The sequence below is a fragment of the Podarcis vaucheri genome (genome assembly GCF_965113315.1).
Source record: "Podarcis vaucheri genome assembly, chromosome: 15".
Classification (NCBI taxonomy): domain Eukaryota; kingdom Metazoa; phylum Chordata; class Lepidosauria; order Squamata; family Lacertidae; genus Podarcis; species Podarcis vaucheri.
In genome coordinates, this window is record NC_138753.1 from 5,125,293 (window position 1) to 5,141,459 (window position 16,167).

The 16,167-nt window shown below is 42.0% G+C and overlaps 1 long non-coding RNA gene across 1 annotated transcript; it reads left to right on the forward strand.

Annotated features, from left to right (window-relative positions):
- The first annotated feature begins 12,303 nt into the window (after nt 1-12,303).
- On the forward strand, nt 12,304-15,582 carry LOC309520337. Its single transcript, XR_014214213.1, has 2 exons — nt 12,304-12,441; nt 13,905-15,582. It is a non-coding gene; the product is annotated as an uncharacterized lncRNA (long non-coding RNA).
- Nucleotides 15,583-16,167: the final 585 nt, after the last annotated feature.

The window sequence follows — 16,167 nt, forward strand, 5'->3', positions numbered from 1 at the left end:
TTTCAGGGTGTCATCGCTAGGTTTCAGAGTGACTGTCCTATTATGGTTGACTTTAGTTGGCTCTCTTTGGGACAAAGGCCGTACCTGTGCAATCACCTTTGAATACCAGCTCGTTCTTCTTGCACATCTGCGTTTAACCGTTTTTGTCAAGGTGTGGATTGTGCTTGGTGTATGTGTGTCATGTGTTGTGATCACTCCCGCTCGTCTGCCTACCGTCGTGATACCTCCATGGCCTTGTACCTTTCTGTTGGATAGCTTATCAGACTGATGTTGACTGTTGGATGTCATGGCAACAACAGTCGGTAGGCTGTCTGACATTTTGGTATCTTTCATCTTGACTGTATTCATCCATCTCCAAGCTCTTTGTCAAACAAATACCCACCGGTGTCTTTTTGTCTTATTGAAGTGTCTGAGGTTTTCTAAAGGATAGGTTTAAATGAAAGGTGTACTTTGAATCTGCCAAATGTTTTGGAGAGTACTTTGTTCACTCTGCATTTGGATCCCTCTTAAGATACTGTGAACAAATTTTACATGATGGTTCCTAAGATCAAGGAGCAGGTTTTTGTGTGCTTTGATACAACTGAACACCATTTTGAATCAAGGTGGCAAGCTGAACCTTTCTAAACTTCACTGATGTTAACCACTGGTTTCAAAACTTCACTGGGTTTTTGTTTTTTTGCTTTCGTCAAGTTCCCAAGCAACACCAAGCTTCTAGTAATGAATAAAAACCTTCCTCCTTCAAGGTAGTCACCGGTATCCTGGGACATATTTGGGACAAGGTGGGTTTTTTGCAGGTATGTTTTCAGAGTAGTCAAAGAGCTGGGATGACTGGAGGGTGTGGTACGATTTCCCAAAGGCTTTTTAGCAAAGTGGGAGGGAGGGAAAGAAACCCTTTCTCCGCTCAAAGGCATGGGAGGCATTTCATGCTCAATTGAATTCAGCCAGAAGGCTTACCGACCTGACTTCCGCTTCGTGAATGAAATGGAGCTCTGCTAACATAACAAGATCCCTCCTCAGGAATTGTAAATATTGTTTAAGTAAACATGTTAGATTGAGGCAGTGGATATCACGCTAGCTCTCCTCCACGTCACTGTTCTTTTTGCCTTCCAACTCCTCGGAGGGCTAACTTCTGAAGCAAGGAACCTCCCAAACTTGAAGAGCCATTCAGAAATCAAAATGTTAAAAAGCACAGGGAGCCTCTGATGAGTAAAGGAGGCTCCATTCCCTCCAAAATAAAGAGGTTGCATGTTTGCTTAATTAATATTTAGAATGCTTGAAGAGGGCTCAGGACTGCCCCCCCCAAATTGTCTTCCCAATTACAGTCCCACCACACTCCCTGAAAAATGCAGACATGAGGATCCAGAACAGATCATGACATGGGGAAGTGTGCATTTCTGCGTGCCACCACATTTTGGATCTAAGCCGCTGGTTTTAAGGTTTGTTTGCAAAGCGATGCAGCTCTCTGTATCCCTCTGGGGGGTTGGCTGTTGAGAACTATGCAATCAGTGCTGCAGAAAAAGCATTAGCTACAAGGATGGCCTCATCTACCACCAGGCTCATGAAACACTTTGGCTTTCCACCTTGTCTTGGTCGAAATGCCACCCAGCCTCCCCCCTGTTCTAAGACCACCAACCAAAATCCAGCAGTCATTTTCTTTAAGAAACACCATTCAATCCATTTGGCCTGTGTTCAACGTGTGCTAGTAATAGTTAACAGCATGTAGCGATATTATTTTCATACCATGCCTATTTTGAAGGAAATCTTAATATGGTAATTTTGATGTGTTGGTTTTTATCTGTCTTATTTCATGCCTTGGTTCTTTCAATAAACCAGACTTTAAAACCAAAACAAAAGGACAATGAATACCTTTTAACGCCTCATTGCTTTAATGCATTTTGTTTTACGTCTTTGGTACTTTTGAGGCCAGAACTAGATGTTATGCCAAAACACACAGAATCTCAGCCTCGTATATGCCAAATAACAGCAGGGGGAAAGCGATAGATTTAAAGCTTCCTAGAGCGCACACACACACACCAGTCTGATTTCTGCCCACCTCAGGGAGGGAAAAGGCCTGGGTAGGAGGAATTTGCATGAGAGGAAAACAGCTAACAGCAGATACATGAATCTTGTCCTTTCCTGCTCTGCTGCCAATCCAGAAATGGGGGTTCTGTGACCCTACAGACATTGCTGGACTTCAGCTTCCAGCAGACAGCATGGTTCTGGGGTCAGGAATGATGGGAGATGTAGTCCAACAACATGGAGGGCCACAGGCTCTCCCCATCTGTGCCATTGTTCAGGAAGACATTGTTTGCTTGATATAAATTGTCATTCTGGCCTGGGTCAGGAAATCGCATCGGGTTGAATAGTTTTTACGTGGTCATTTTACACCATCTTGCATTTCCCACATGTCCTATTCTCAGTTTTGCTTACTCTTTGAGTTTATTATACCTGGATTGCCTTGAGCTGTCAGTTTTGATCACGTAGCAGGATTTCCCCCCCTTATTTAAAGAGTGAAACCACATGTAGCTCAGGAATCACATAGGATCAGCTAACTAGAGGAGGAACAGCACCTTGGCTCATGGACTCATGAAGCAGGGGTTGATGGCACAGAACAAAGCGATGAAATCATGGGACTAAGATAATTAACTCAGATAAGCCATTTCAAATTTAAGGCTTCACTTACATTGTTAGCAACAATAAATACCTTCCCTTCCCCTTTTACAGCTCATAATATAGCAAGCCTCCAGGAAGATTCTTGTATACCATTCTTTATCCCAGCTCTTTAGAGTCCAGCACCTTCTAGAATAGCCAGTATAACATTTGTATATTTGTGTGCAGATAAGATAGATAGTTCTGCTAGATTCTGCAAAATGTATAGATCTTATTTGATGCTATATTGGGTTATTGTGCCTCTTTCTGATTGAGGGTTGGGTGGGCGAAGGATGCTTCTCCGATACTTAATGACCAAGTAAAAAGATGAAAGATTTTCAAAACTTCTTAAATGCAAATAAATGCTTTGCTGGTTGGTCAAATAAAAAAAAGAGAATTAATTTTTGGTGGTAAGATTGATTCATTTCAAGCACATTTAGATTGTGGCTCTGTAAATTGAGAATCTTTGTGTGTCTGCCTTATGCTTGTTTATTCAGGCTGCTACCCAACACTTACTACATTTATAGCATATCCCTATCCAAGATGGTCAAGGGGTAAGAATGTATGAATACCAAATTAATGTGTGTGTGTGTGTGTGTGTGTATGTGTATGAGAGAGTGATCTGCTTTTTGTGCATAAATTGAGGGTTCCAGGTAATTGTGAATCATAAGGAAACTTATATTTGGCACCAGCTTGACTTTTACTAGATAATACGTTGAAATCCACAAGACTCAAAGCTAGTGTAACGTGGATTGGATTGAACTGTGTGACTGGTTGTTTTTTTAAGCAATTACCATTTTGTTCAAGGCTTATATCGGGATAGGCAACCTAAGGCCCGTGGGCCGTATGTGGTCCAATCGTCTTCTCAATCCGGCCCGTGGACTGTCTGGGAATCAGCGTGTTTTTACATGAGTAGATTGTGTCCTTTTATTTAAAATGCATCTCTGAGTTATTTATAGGGCCTGCCTGGTGTTTTTACACGAGTAGAATGTGTGATTTTATTTTAAATGTATCTCTGGGTTATTTGTGGGGCATAGGAATTCGTTCATTTTTATTAATTTTTCCCCAAAATATAGTCCGGCCCAGTACATGGTCTGAGGGGCGGTGGACCGGCCCACAGCTGATAAAGGTTGCTGCCCCCTGGCTTAAATGGTATCACAGTGGCGAAGCTTAGTCCTGAAACTATGTGGAATTTTAGAAGATAATAAAAATGCTCCAGGGCATGTGAAAAATACATTTCCTTCACTGTGTAAGTGCAGATTGCCATCCTCCATGACTGGGGTCTAAGGGCTTCCAAAGGAAATGTAAAGCACCCCACTTTTAACAGCTCGCTCTGGTACAATATGAACCTGTGGGGTAAGCTGAAATTGATTCAAACAACTGAGGAGGGAAATGGGGATGGTCCCACACCTGAGGTTTCTCCTGCAGACACTTGTGTCCCCTCTAACAAGAGCCCTGAAGGCAATAGCTGTGTTCAGTCTGTCCTAATTTATTTTCTTGGTCACATTTTCCGCTTTATATGGTGGCAGGGGCTTGCTTCCAGATATAGGTTTAAGGCTATCTGGGCAGATATTATGAGCTTTAAAACAGCAAAATTAAGCAGCAGAGATAAAGTCCTCATCCTAGGTCCACCATACTGTGGAAGATGACTCCAGTTGGATATCTGCATCCATGTGCATGTGATTTTTTATTTCAAAAAAGAAGGAAAGATATATATATATATATATATATATATATATGCAGGTTTTGGTGTCTTCGGGTGTCTTCCCGTGTAAGAGTCGGGGTGTCTGTGCGACGTTTCGACGAGGTCTCACTCGTCATCTTCAGGCTGGTGCTTTCGGCTTCTTGTTACTGGAACAGAGCAGAATCTGGTGTTTGAGTTCCTATAAATACTGTTGAGGGGTGTGGTGTATAGCCTCCAACGTTCTGGGCAGAGAGGAAGTTCCTAGATTAGTGTGCCTCTTCTTCTTTTGTTCCTTAATTACTTGAGGGATATCTTGAGTGATTTCATGAGTGATATTCTGAATACCACTGGGTGGGTCATTAAGTGTAGATTAGTTGCTAAAGCTTTTGTGTTATATATACATATACACACACACACACACACACACAATTTGTTTTGCCCCAACAAGCAATCAAAAAATCCATGTGTTGAACAGACGGGTAGGTCCCTGTCTGCAAGCAGCTTACAATCTAAATCAGGGCAGCAGAAGAAAGGGTAAAAGAGAAATAATTGAATTAAGCAAGACTTAAATCTGAGTAAACACATGCAGCTTTGCACTGCTAGTCAGAAGTTGGTGATTGAGTTTTTGAGGATTCAAGAAGGGAAGGGCTTTTCTTCAGACTGTTTTGAAACCGCTACTGATAAGAAGAACTAGAAGCACAGTTTTACCTCAGAAATTTCCCCTCCTCCTGGCTAAATTTCCCTCCATCTATGAATGTGTTTAGGACTTGGTCACCTGTGGGCTTGAGAAAGACATCGTTATCGCCTGCATTTACGCTCATTTGTGGCAAACCGTGTGGCTTATGTCTAGAAAAGTTCACATTTTGGTGCTGGTCTTTCGAACTGCTTGAATGTGTGTGACATATATCCCATATTTTCTCCTCAACAAGGGTCATAAAGTGACTCCTGCCCGCCACCAGAATCCCTTGCGAGCCATGAAGCCAGTGTGGCCTTTGTGTTAGCACATAAAATCACCTCAGATTTCCTTCTTATAAAAGTTCTGTGGTGAAAAGAAGCACCATGGTGTACAAACTGATGTGCTCAGTTCTGGAGTAAAGGCATATATTTCTTTAAACACAAATGTTCATTAATTTATCCATTTATAACATTTACATGCACTTTCCTCTGAGGAACTTAAAGTCATATCTGAAGGGTGTGTTTTTTAAAAATAAATAAGCAGCTTGTAAATGATTTTAAAAAGATAGACAGGTACGTTTTCCACACACTCAGATATAGATAAGGTTTAAAAAAAACCAAGGTGCCGGTCCTCATATTTTACTCAAAGTGTCATGGGTTCCAGAACAAAATGGCTGCCATTGACTACTCCATATTGGCAAGTACGGTCACACAAAAAGCACTGTATATACATAAAGTACATACACACATTTTATCCTCAGAGCAACCTTTTGTGTGTGGATTTTGCTTTTCCCAAACCTTTTTTAAAAATGAGAATGGAATTAGATATTGATGGAAACAAGGACCCTCATTCAAGATCTCGTAACCTTACAGTACCCAACTTTATAGATATTTGCTGTTATAAGGACTGTCAAGAGAACACTCCTCAATCTGAAGATCTGCGGATTCAAATGAGTAGATATACTTTTTAAAAATATATATATTATCCTCTCCACACTTGACTGACAACTTTCAACTGAGGCAAAAAATAATAATGATGCTGTGGCAGGAGGAGAATGTTGTTTCCAGTAGGCACACATTTGCACAACATTCCCTTTCGGTTGGACAAAAACCACCACCATCAGAAGAAGAGCAACAACTTGGAGCTGTTGGAGGAGCTTCAGAAAAATAATAAGATGGCTCTGCAATTCCTTAGTTGGAATTGTAATGGACTTAATGGGCCTTTGAAGAGAAGACAAGTGTTCCATATTTTGAACAGAGAACAACTGGACTTGATATGTCTACAAGAAACTCACATAACTAGAGCCCATAGGAGACTACTTACAAATAAAAGACTAGGACAAGAATTTATTGCATCAGATAAAGTTAAGAAAAGAGGAGTTGTAATATATGTGAAAGAGAAATGGGCTCCAAAAATGATATTTAAAGATGAACAAGGGAGATATCTGGCAGTGGAGATACAAGTACAAGGAGAAAAATTTTTAGTTGTTGGAATCTATGCACCAAATGAAGGTAAATCTGACTTTTTTAAGAGACTTCATGAAACCCTGATGGACTATTTGGATTACAATATGATAATCATGGGAGACATGAATGGTGTGGTCTCCACTAACATGGACAAGGCACAAAGACTAACAGTCAGCAAGGAAGGAAGACTTCCTAAGACTTTTTTCGAAATGATGGAAAACATGGACTTGATAGATATATGGAGAACAAGGAACCCTCTGGAGAGAGAGGGAACCTTTTTCTCTCAAGCAATGATGACCTGGACCAGAATCGATCAAATTTGGATTACTAGTGGTATGGCTCCAAAGGTTAAGAAGGTGGAAATCTGCCCAAAAACTTGCTCCGACCATAATGCCGTGAGGATGGAGATGAAACTTACAACAACTGGTCAATTCAGATGGAGAATGAATGACACCCTCTTTCGAGACAAGGAGATCCTTATGAAGGCCCAAAAAACCCTAAAAGACTACTTTGAAATAAATTTGAGGGCTGACGTGGAAAAAAGAGTGATCTGGGACGCAAGTAAAGCGGTGATGAGAGGCTTTTTGATTCAACAAAATTCAATAAAGAGAAAAAAACAAAATGAGAAAAAAGAAAAGATTTTGGAAAAGATAAAGGAAGGAGAGAAAAAATTAAGAACAAAACCAAAGTCCCAGGAGATTTTAAGAGAGATTAAGTTATATCAAACACAATATATGGAATTGATGAACCAAGAGATTGAATGGAAGATAAAACAAATGAAACAAAAGACATTTGAATCAGCAAATAAATGTGGCAAACTTCTGGCATGGCAACTGAAGAAAAGGCAGAAATTAAATACGGTTACAAGCCTAGAAGTGGATGGAAAGAATATATCCAAACCTAATGAAATTAGAAACTGTTTTTTGAGTTATTTTAAAAAGCTATATACTCAAGGCCCGCAAAATGAAGAAGATATAGATAAATTCCTTGATAAATATGGATTACAAAAAATCTCTCATCAAAGTAAGATGGATCTGAACCAGAGAATAACAGAACAAGAGATAGAGGCTGCCATTCAGAACATGCAACTGGGCAAATCTCCAGGACCAGATGGACTGACTTCCAGATATTACAAATCGTTGAAGGAATGGTTGATTCAACCACTAAAGGAAGTTTGCAATGAGATCCTTGAGGGAAAGAAGGCACCTGAATCGTGGAAAGAAGCATATATTTCACTCATACCAAAGATAGAGACCGAAAAGACTCAACTGAAGAACTACCGCCCAATATCGCTACTTAATGTGGATTATAAAATTTTTGCAGATATTTTGGCAAAAAGATTTAAAAGAGTGTTGATGGAAAGGATTCATAAGAACCAAGCAGGCTTTCTCCCTAAAAGACACCTGGCAGACAATGTAAGGAATGTAATAGACATTTTGGAAAAGCTAGAGGTGAATATAAACACTAAAGCAGTATTGATTTTTGTGGATGCGGAGAAAGCCTTTGACAATATTTCTTGGAGCTTTATGATAAAGAACCTTCATGGGATGGGGGTAGGCCAAGGTTTTGAGAATGGTATGGCTGCAATATATTCTGAACAAAAGGCTAAATTGATTGTAAACAACGTAGTAACTGAGGAACTTAAGATAGAAAAAGGAACACGACAAGGGTGCCCAATTTCCCCATTACTTTTTATCTCAGTCCTGGAGGTGTTGCTGAATATGATAAGGAATGACCAGCAGGTTAAAGGAGTGCAGGTCGGAGCTAAACATTACAAGTTAAGAGCGTTTGCAGATGACTTAGTATTGACTTTACAAGAGCCAATCACTAGTACGAAAAAGGTTTTAGAAATAATACAACAGTTTGGCCAGGTAGCTGGATTTAAGTTGAATAAACAAAAAACCAAAGTTTTAGGAAAAAACTTAACAGACATAGAAAAGGAGAAATTCCAAGAAGAAACAGGGCTGACAGTGGTTAAGAAGGTGAAATACCTAGGGGTTTATTTGACATCTAAAAATGTGAATTTGTATAAGGACAATTATGAAAAATGTTGGTCAGAAATCAAAAAAGATCTAGAAATATGGTCAAATTTGAAATTGTCAATGTTAGGCCGAATTGCGGTGATTAAAATGAATGTATTGCCTAGAATGCTATTTTTGTTTCAGACCTTGCAGATTCTTGACAAGATGGAATGTTTCAAGAGGTGGCAGAAAGATATTTCGAAATTTGTCTGGCAGGGCAAAAAGCCCAGAATTAAATTTAAAATATTGACAGATGCAAAAGAAAGAGGGGGTTTTGCCCTGCCGGACTTAAAATTGTACTATGAGGCAGCAGCTTTCTGCTGGCTGAAAGAATGGATGCTCCTCGAGAATACGGACATTTTGGATCTGGAGGGTTTTAACAATGCTTTTGGTTGGCATGCATATCTATGGTATGACAAAGTTAATAGTATCTTTAAAAATCATATTGTTAGAAAAGCACTATATAATGTTTGGATAAGATATAAAGATTTGTTGGAAAACAAAACCCCTAGATGGGTGTCACCAGTGGAGGCTAAAGCAGTGAAGAAACTCAATATGGAGGTCGGATGGCCGAAGTATTGGGAAATTTTGGAACAGGATGGAGATAAGTTTAAACTACAAAGCCAGGAGAAATTGAAACATAAAGTACAAAATTGGTTTCAATATCGTCAAATAATGGAGTTTTTTAAACAGGATAGGAAAATTGGCTTCCAGGTGGAAAAATCAAAACTAGAAACTGAGTTACTAGAACCCAATACTAAGAATTTATCTAGAATGTATAACTTGTTGCTGAAATGGAGTACACAGGACGAAACAGTCAAATCGGCTATGATTAAGTGGGCACAGGATGTTGGGCACAATATCATGGCAGCTGACTGGGAATGGTTATGGAACACTGGTATTAAATTCACGGCATGTAATGCCTTAAAGGAAAATATTATGAAAATGGTTTACAGATGGTACATGACTCCAGTCAAGCTGGCAAAAATTTATCATTTGCCCGATAATAAATGTTGGAAATGTAGAGAGACTGAAGGCACCTTCTACCACCTCTGGTGGACGTGCCCGAAGATTAAGGCTTTCTGGGAAATGATCTATAATGAAATGAAAAAGGTACTTAAATGTACTTTTCCTAAAAAGCCAGAGGCCTTTCTCTTGGGCATTGTCGGCCAATTGGTGTTAAAAAGGGATAGAACTTTTTTTATGTATGCTACAACAGCAGCAAGAATACTTATCGCGAAGTATTGGAAGACACAAAATCTACCCACTCTGGAAGAATGGCAGATGAAAGTGATGGACTATATGACATTGGCTGAGATGACAGGCAGAATCCGTGACCAACGAAAGGAGACGGTGGAAGAAGATTGGAGAAAATTTAAAAGCTATCTTAAGGACTATTATAAACTTAATGAATGTTAAAGTGTTGTGGTTTTTAGAAATAAAGGGATACAGTGATATAAGGTCAGAATATAGAGAGGAATAAGATGACAGAGGGTGGAAGTAACAATTGGGAGTTGCTAAAAATTATGGACATTGGGATGCAGAAAGGGGGGGGAAGGGGAAGTCCAAGAAAAGAGGCTTATGAAAATATGTTATGAAACTATACGTGTATGTTTGTCTTTTTAAGTGTTTGTTTGTTATTTAAAAACTTTGTAAAACCAATAAAAATTTTATTAAAAAACAACAACACAACATTCCCTTTCGGTTGTAGCCGACATTGCCTGGTGGTCACTGTTTTTGCAGCTCTGGGGCACCAAACACATGTATAAACTGGGAATGCTCCCAAACACTTGAACACAAGGGGTTTGGTGAGAGGGTGGGCTAACAGTGTAAGCAAATTTGTAGGGATCGAGATGACAAAACAGTCAGGCAGGCCATGTCTTTCAACGCAAACAGTGACCTTTGCACGAATCGATGGCCCATTTCTAAATGCCTTGAGTTACGTTCTTCGCTCTGCTCCAAAGGTCACCATCCCTCTTCCGATAGCGTCACTTTCCCGCCCTGTTTAGACATTAAGAGCCCGTTCCCTTGCGTAAGAGATCTGGCTTTTCTCGCTCTCCCCCCCTCCCCGCCCCCGATCTCTTGAGGAATATAAATGTGTGCTTTTCCCCCTCTTTCCCAAACAACCCACTATCTCTAGGGTGATAAACTGAGAATGTTCCCTTTGGGGCTGAAAGGAGACGGAGAAAGGTGAAACTTGTTCACTCCATGATGCTTTCGTAATTGCCCTCAGGAGACACACCTCAGAGTTGGGGAATTGTCAGGTGAGAAGGAATTTTTTATGCCCCCCCCCCCAGGGCATTGCTGAAAGAACAGGCTTTGATCACGAAATATAGGGCCTGGCATCAATTAAAATGTTGCACCCAGCACGCCTAATTTCTAAGCAACAAAAGCCTGAACTCTATGACCTGTATAATTCAAGCAAATTTGCGTCAATTTTCTTATTTTTCCAATAATTTTGCCTGTTTGGTTGTTTTTAAAGCAATTTGCTTGCAATTTATTTTTATTTTCCCCCCGATTACTTTGGAGCCTGGGAGCAATTATATCATGGAGAAGAGGCAACTACTTGAACCTCTGTTGCACTTAATCTGTGCGGATCTTTTTTAGCCACCTTTCTGGCTTCTGATATATTGACTGATAACGGGCATGTCGCGTCCCATACATTTCCAAGCATATCTTTGCAGCCAATGAAGACTTAGGAACTTGCTGTTGTAAAGTTGGGAAATATTCAGAAAATGGTAACCAACATTGTCACGAGTATGGAGCAACTCCACGATGAGGAAGGCTTGCAGCATTTGGGACCTTTTTAGCAAGTGAGAGGTGATCTGATAGAAGTTTATAAAATTATGCATGGCGTGTCATGGAGAAAGTAGGTAGAGAAAAGCTCTCCCTCTCCAAGGTTCAGTTCCGGCACCTCTCAGTTGGGCGCCATTGCCATTGTAAGAGAAAGAGGGAGGTGTTGCTGGTGAGTTCTGGCACCTCTTTTTCTAGAAAAATAGCACTGTCTCTCATAACACTCATGAAAATCCAATGGAGCTGAAGATTTAGGACAGTTAAAATAAAGTCTTCATGCTTGTTGGCATCCGTCTTTCTCTGGAGACAATGGATGAGTGTTCCTTTGGAGGTGAAGAAAATAATTGGAGAGTTGAGTTACAGCGCCTGCTGTGGCTGTAGCGACTGATACGGGAACACATGCGCTCCACCAGGAAGTTTTTGGGTATCACATGGCAGGACAGAGTCTCAAACAAATATGCGCTCTGCCAAACTCACATATCCAGCATGGACTGTGCAGTCCTGTCTCAGCAACATCTGCACTGCCTTGGACATGTCTACATGTATTGGCAGACCAACTCTGCATTACATGGAAGTTTGCAAATGTGACTCGAAGGCTGGTGCCATTGACTTTTACAGGAATCCCTTGACCACAGTGCCTGGAGACCATCAAACAGGTTGCGTATTGACAGCAGTGACCAGAGGAGGAATAACTGCTGGGAGGAGAGCAGAGAGAGGAAACGTGCATAGTTAAACAATGGAAGTCACTTCTGCAGAAGGATTGGACAAATTCGTGGAGGATAAGCTCTCAGTGCCTACCAGCCTAGATGGTCATGCTCTGCCTCTATGGTTAAGAGGCAGTGAGGCATCTGGTCGCTCACTGTGAGAAACAGGATGCTGGACTGACTAGGTGGGCCATTGACCCAGTCACTTCTTATGCATTCTTGGTTGTTTGCATATGAACCAGTTTCTCTCTCTCTTTTCTTTCTTTAGCTTCCTTCATCTGCCCAGGCCTGTGCCCCCCTCATGTAGAAAGAACTGGGGAGAGGCAGCCGTGAGCAGGAGAAACTCTAGGTGGGGAATGAGTCACAGGAAGAGATAATTCACAGAGAGAAAACAGAGGCCGGTTTTTATGCAAATTTCTGAGCAATAAAAAAAGCAACAAAACTCCAGGTCAGTGCTAATCTGAGGCGAGGCTGTTTTTCCCCTTTTGAGTAACAGGTGCTGATTTGGAATGGTTCACAGTGACCTTGCAGGTGTTTTTATAGGCCTCTCTAGTGACGACAGGAATATTGCTTGAGATAGAAGAGTGGCCTACCAGCTTAAATTTTTCATGTGAGTGGGCATGCAGGTTTCCTGCAGCTTTTAACAGCCGTGGGGCAGGTGGGTGTTAAACTGGGGTAGCTTTTTATGGCCTTGCAGTTAAGATAAATAAATTTTTTTAATTTTTTTTTTAAGAATTCAATCAGCTTTCTAGTGCTTTTTGTGGCTGTTTAAAAACCATTACTCTGCGGAGTGTTGATTGTTTTTACTGCTAGTTTAAATTGTTGGATTTCAACGTGTTTTATTTATTTGACGCCGGGAGGGGTATACCCCCTCAAAAGGTAGGCTAGGAGTCCATTAAATAAATAAAAATATGTGGCTTTATGGAGCTGCAGTATAACTATAATCAGCTACATGTAGCTCGGTAGTAGAGCACCTGATTTGCATGCAGAAGGTCCCAAGTTCCATCCCATGCATCTCCTGGAGTGCCACTGCCATTGTTGACCAGGTGTGGGGAAGCTTTGGCCCTCCCAGTATACAGAATCATAGAATTCTAGAGTTGGAAGGGGCCCCAGGGGTCATCTAGTCCAACCACCTGCTTTGTGTGCAGAACATCTCATTTTCAATCCCTAGTATGACCAAGTAGGGCTGGGAGAGTCCCCTGCCTCGAAACCCTGAAGAGCCACATTGCATCTCAGTGTAAATAGTAATGAATTAATGCCCCACATATCTTCCCTATAGTGATTCCACCATGCTATCCCAAAGACTCTGTGTCACGGTTCCACCAAAGATGTTACTATCTTGCACTCATCTCTTAAGAGGTTTTTGCTTCCCATCCCATATTTTTTGCTTTAAATTCAGGTACTGCTGCCTATCCAGCTCCCCTCCCTCCCTCCCTCCCTCCCTCTCACCCCTCAGGTCATTTTCCTAATGGCATAATAAGTTCGTCATTTAGATCTGTGACTCAGCAGAACGGAGGTACCCTTTCCCCCAGAAGAGTAAACAGCTGCTCCCAGGGCGCGGCTTTCATCAGTCAAAGTGCCAGGCTCCTGGGAAAAGAGACGGAAGAGAACACAAAACAATGGTTCTTAACCACACACACTTTTACCCCTTGATCGCTGTCCTGTGTTTTACTTTGGAAGTAGATTGGGATGGTCTACCAGTACATCTCTGGGTGCTTTGGGGGCAGATCCACACCCTACATTTAAAGTGCATTCAATGCATACGGCTTCCCCAAAGACTCCTGGAAACTGTAGTCCCCACTATAGGGCTTCTACTCCAAACTACAGTTCCCAGGGTTGTTTGGGAGAAGCCATGTGCTTTCAATGTGTGTTGAACAATAGCCACAACATTATTTTTCCCACCTAATATAGGCTACTGAAATGAAGAGAGGACTTTTCGTTGCGTGAAAAAATCTGGAGGACCTCCACCATTTAAACAAACAAAAAAGGTCTGGTCTTTCCTGATCTATACACAACTATAGCAGTGGTGAGGAACTTGTGGCCCTCCAGACTACAACTCTCACCATCCCTCAGCATTAGCAATGTTGGCTGAGGCTGCTGGGAGTTGGAGTTCAACAGCACCTGGAGGGCCACAGGACACCCCCCGCCATGCTCTGTAGCCACATTGAAGTATACAGATGGTTGATTCCATTTAAGAAATGTTTAAAATCCTTAAAGTGCTAAATGATCTTTAGGTTTGTTCGCAAGGATAATTAACTGGAGGTGAGAACAGAACTACAAAGTTATTTTCCTAAAGCAAGCACAAAACTTCATTCCTTAGCTGTAAGGTAAAGGGGCCCCTGACCATTAGGTCCAGTCGTGACCGACTCTGGGGTTGCGGCGCTCATCTCGCTTTATTGGCCGAGGGAGCCGGCGTACATCTTCCGGGTCATGTGGCCAGCATGACAAAGCCGCTTCTGGCGAACCAGAGGAGCGCATGGAAATGCCGTTTACCTTCCCACTGGAGCGGTACCTATTTATCTACTTGCACTTTGATGTGCTTTCAAACTCCTAGGTTGGCAGGAGCAGGGACTGAGCAACAGGAGCTCACCCCATCGCGGGGATTCGAACAGCCGACATTCTGATCGGCAAGTCCTAGGCTCTGTGGTTTAACCCACAGCGCCACCCGCTTCCCCTATACATTTAAAGTGCTATGATTCAACTTGGAACATTGTAGCTCAAATGAAGATGCACAATTTTCAGAGTTCCCTGTGAAGGACTGATTCTTAAATAGCTCTGGGGGCAAATAAAAATCTCCTAACAACTCTCAGCACCCTTAAGAAACTGCAGCTCCCAGAATTCTTTGGGGGAAGCTATGGCAGTTTAAGTGGTATCATAGTGCTTTAAAAATATGGTGTGTTAATGTGGCCTAAGACCCACCTCTCTTCCTTCAAATCCCTCCTAAAAATCCATATTTTCCCCAAAGCTTTCACCTTAAGTCCTCAGTCCACCCACCACTCCCCATTAACACCCAACTGCATTTGTGCACATTAACACCCTTTTCCGGCAGCCTTTTTTCTTCTTGCACCCTCCTGCTGCCTTTACCTCCTCCTGGTTGAAATGTGTATTGTAAACTCCTCAAGGCAAGGACCTTTTACAAGGCATTGCTCTTCAAAGTGCCAGAAAAATACTGATGGGTATGTACTGTATCAGCATTCAGCAACATCTGGAGGGCAGCAGGTTGGCACACTACCACTCCCGTCAGCGTGGTCAACGATCAGGGATGATTTGGAGTTGCAGTCCAGAACACCTGGAGCACCGCATAGTAGAGAAGGCGCTGCTGTGCAAATATTTAGCAGGCACCAAACGTAGCATCAGGGTGGAATCACTTCCTTTAGCGGCCAGGAACCTGCAACCCTTCAGATACTGCGGGACACCACTACAGAGGCTGATGGGAGTTGTAGTCCTGACAGCACCTGGAGGACCAATTTCCCCACCCACACTTCTAGGGTTGCCATGAGTCCTCTTTTTCCAGGATACGCCCTTTTTCATGGGTTTGTAAAATGAGTATTGTCATAGTGATCCATAGTTAAAAGTAGAAGTTGGCAAATGTGTCCTCTTTTTTTGCTCTTCAAAATACAGTGGTGCCCCGCAAGACGAAAAACTCGCTAGACGAAAGAGTTTTCCGTTTTGGAGGTGCTTCGCAAAACGAATTTCCTATGGGCTTGCTTCGCAAGTCAATGTCTTGCGAGTTCCTGCTGGTTTTTTCCCCTCCCTCCCTTTTTCTAAGCCGCTAAGCCGCTTATCAGCTGATCCGATCAGCAGATAAGCCGCTAAAAGCCACTAACAGCGCTAATCCGTCTATGGGCTTGCTTCGCAAGACAAAAAAACCGCTAGACAAAGAGAATCACAGAACGGATTCTTTTCGTCTTGCGAGGCACCACTGTATGACAACCCTAACTTGCACCGTTGGAGGAGACTCTTGAGAGTCCCATGGACTGCAAGAAGATCAAACCTATCCATTCTGAAGGAAATCAGCCCTGAGTGCTCACTGGAAGGACAGATCCTGAAGCTGAGGCTCCAATACTTTGGCCACCTCATGAGAAGACTCCCTGGAAAAGACCCTGGTGTTGGAAAAGATGGAGGGCACAAGGAGAAGGGGACGACAGAGGACGAGATGGTTGGATAGTGTTAT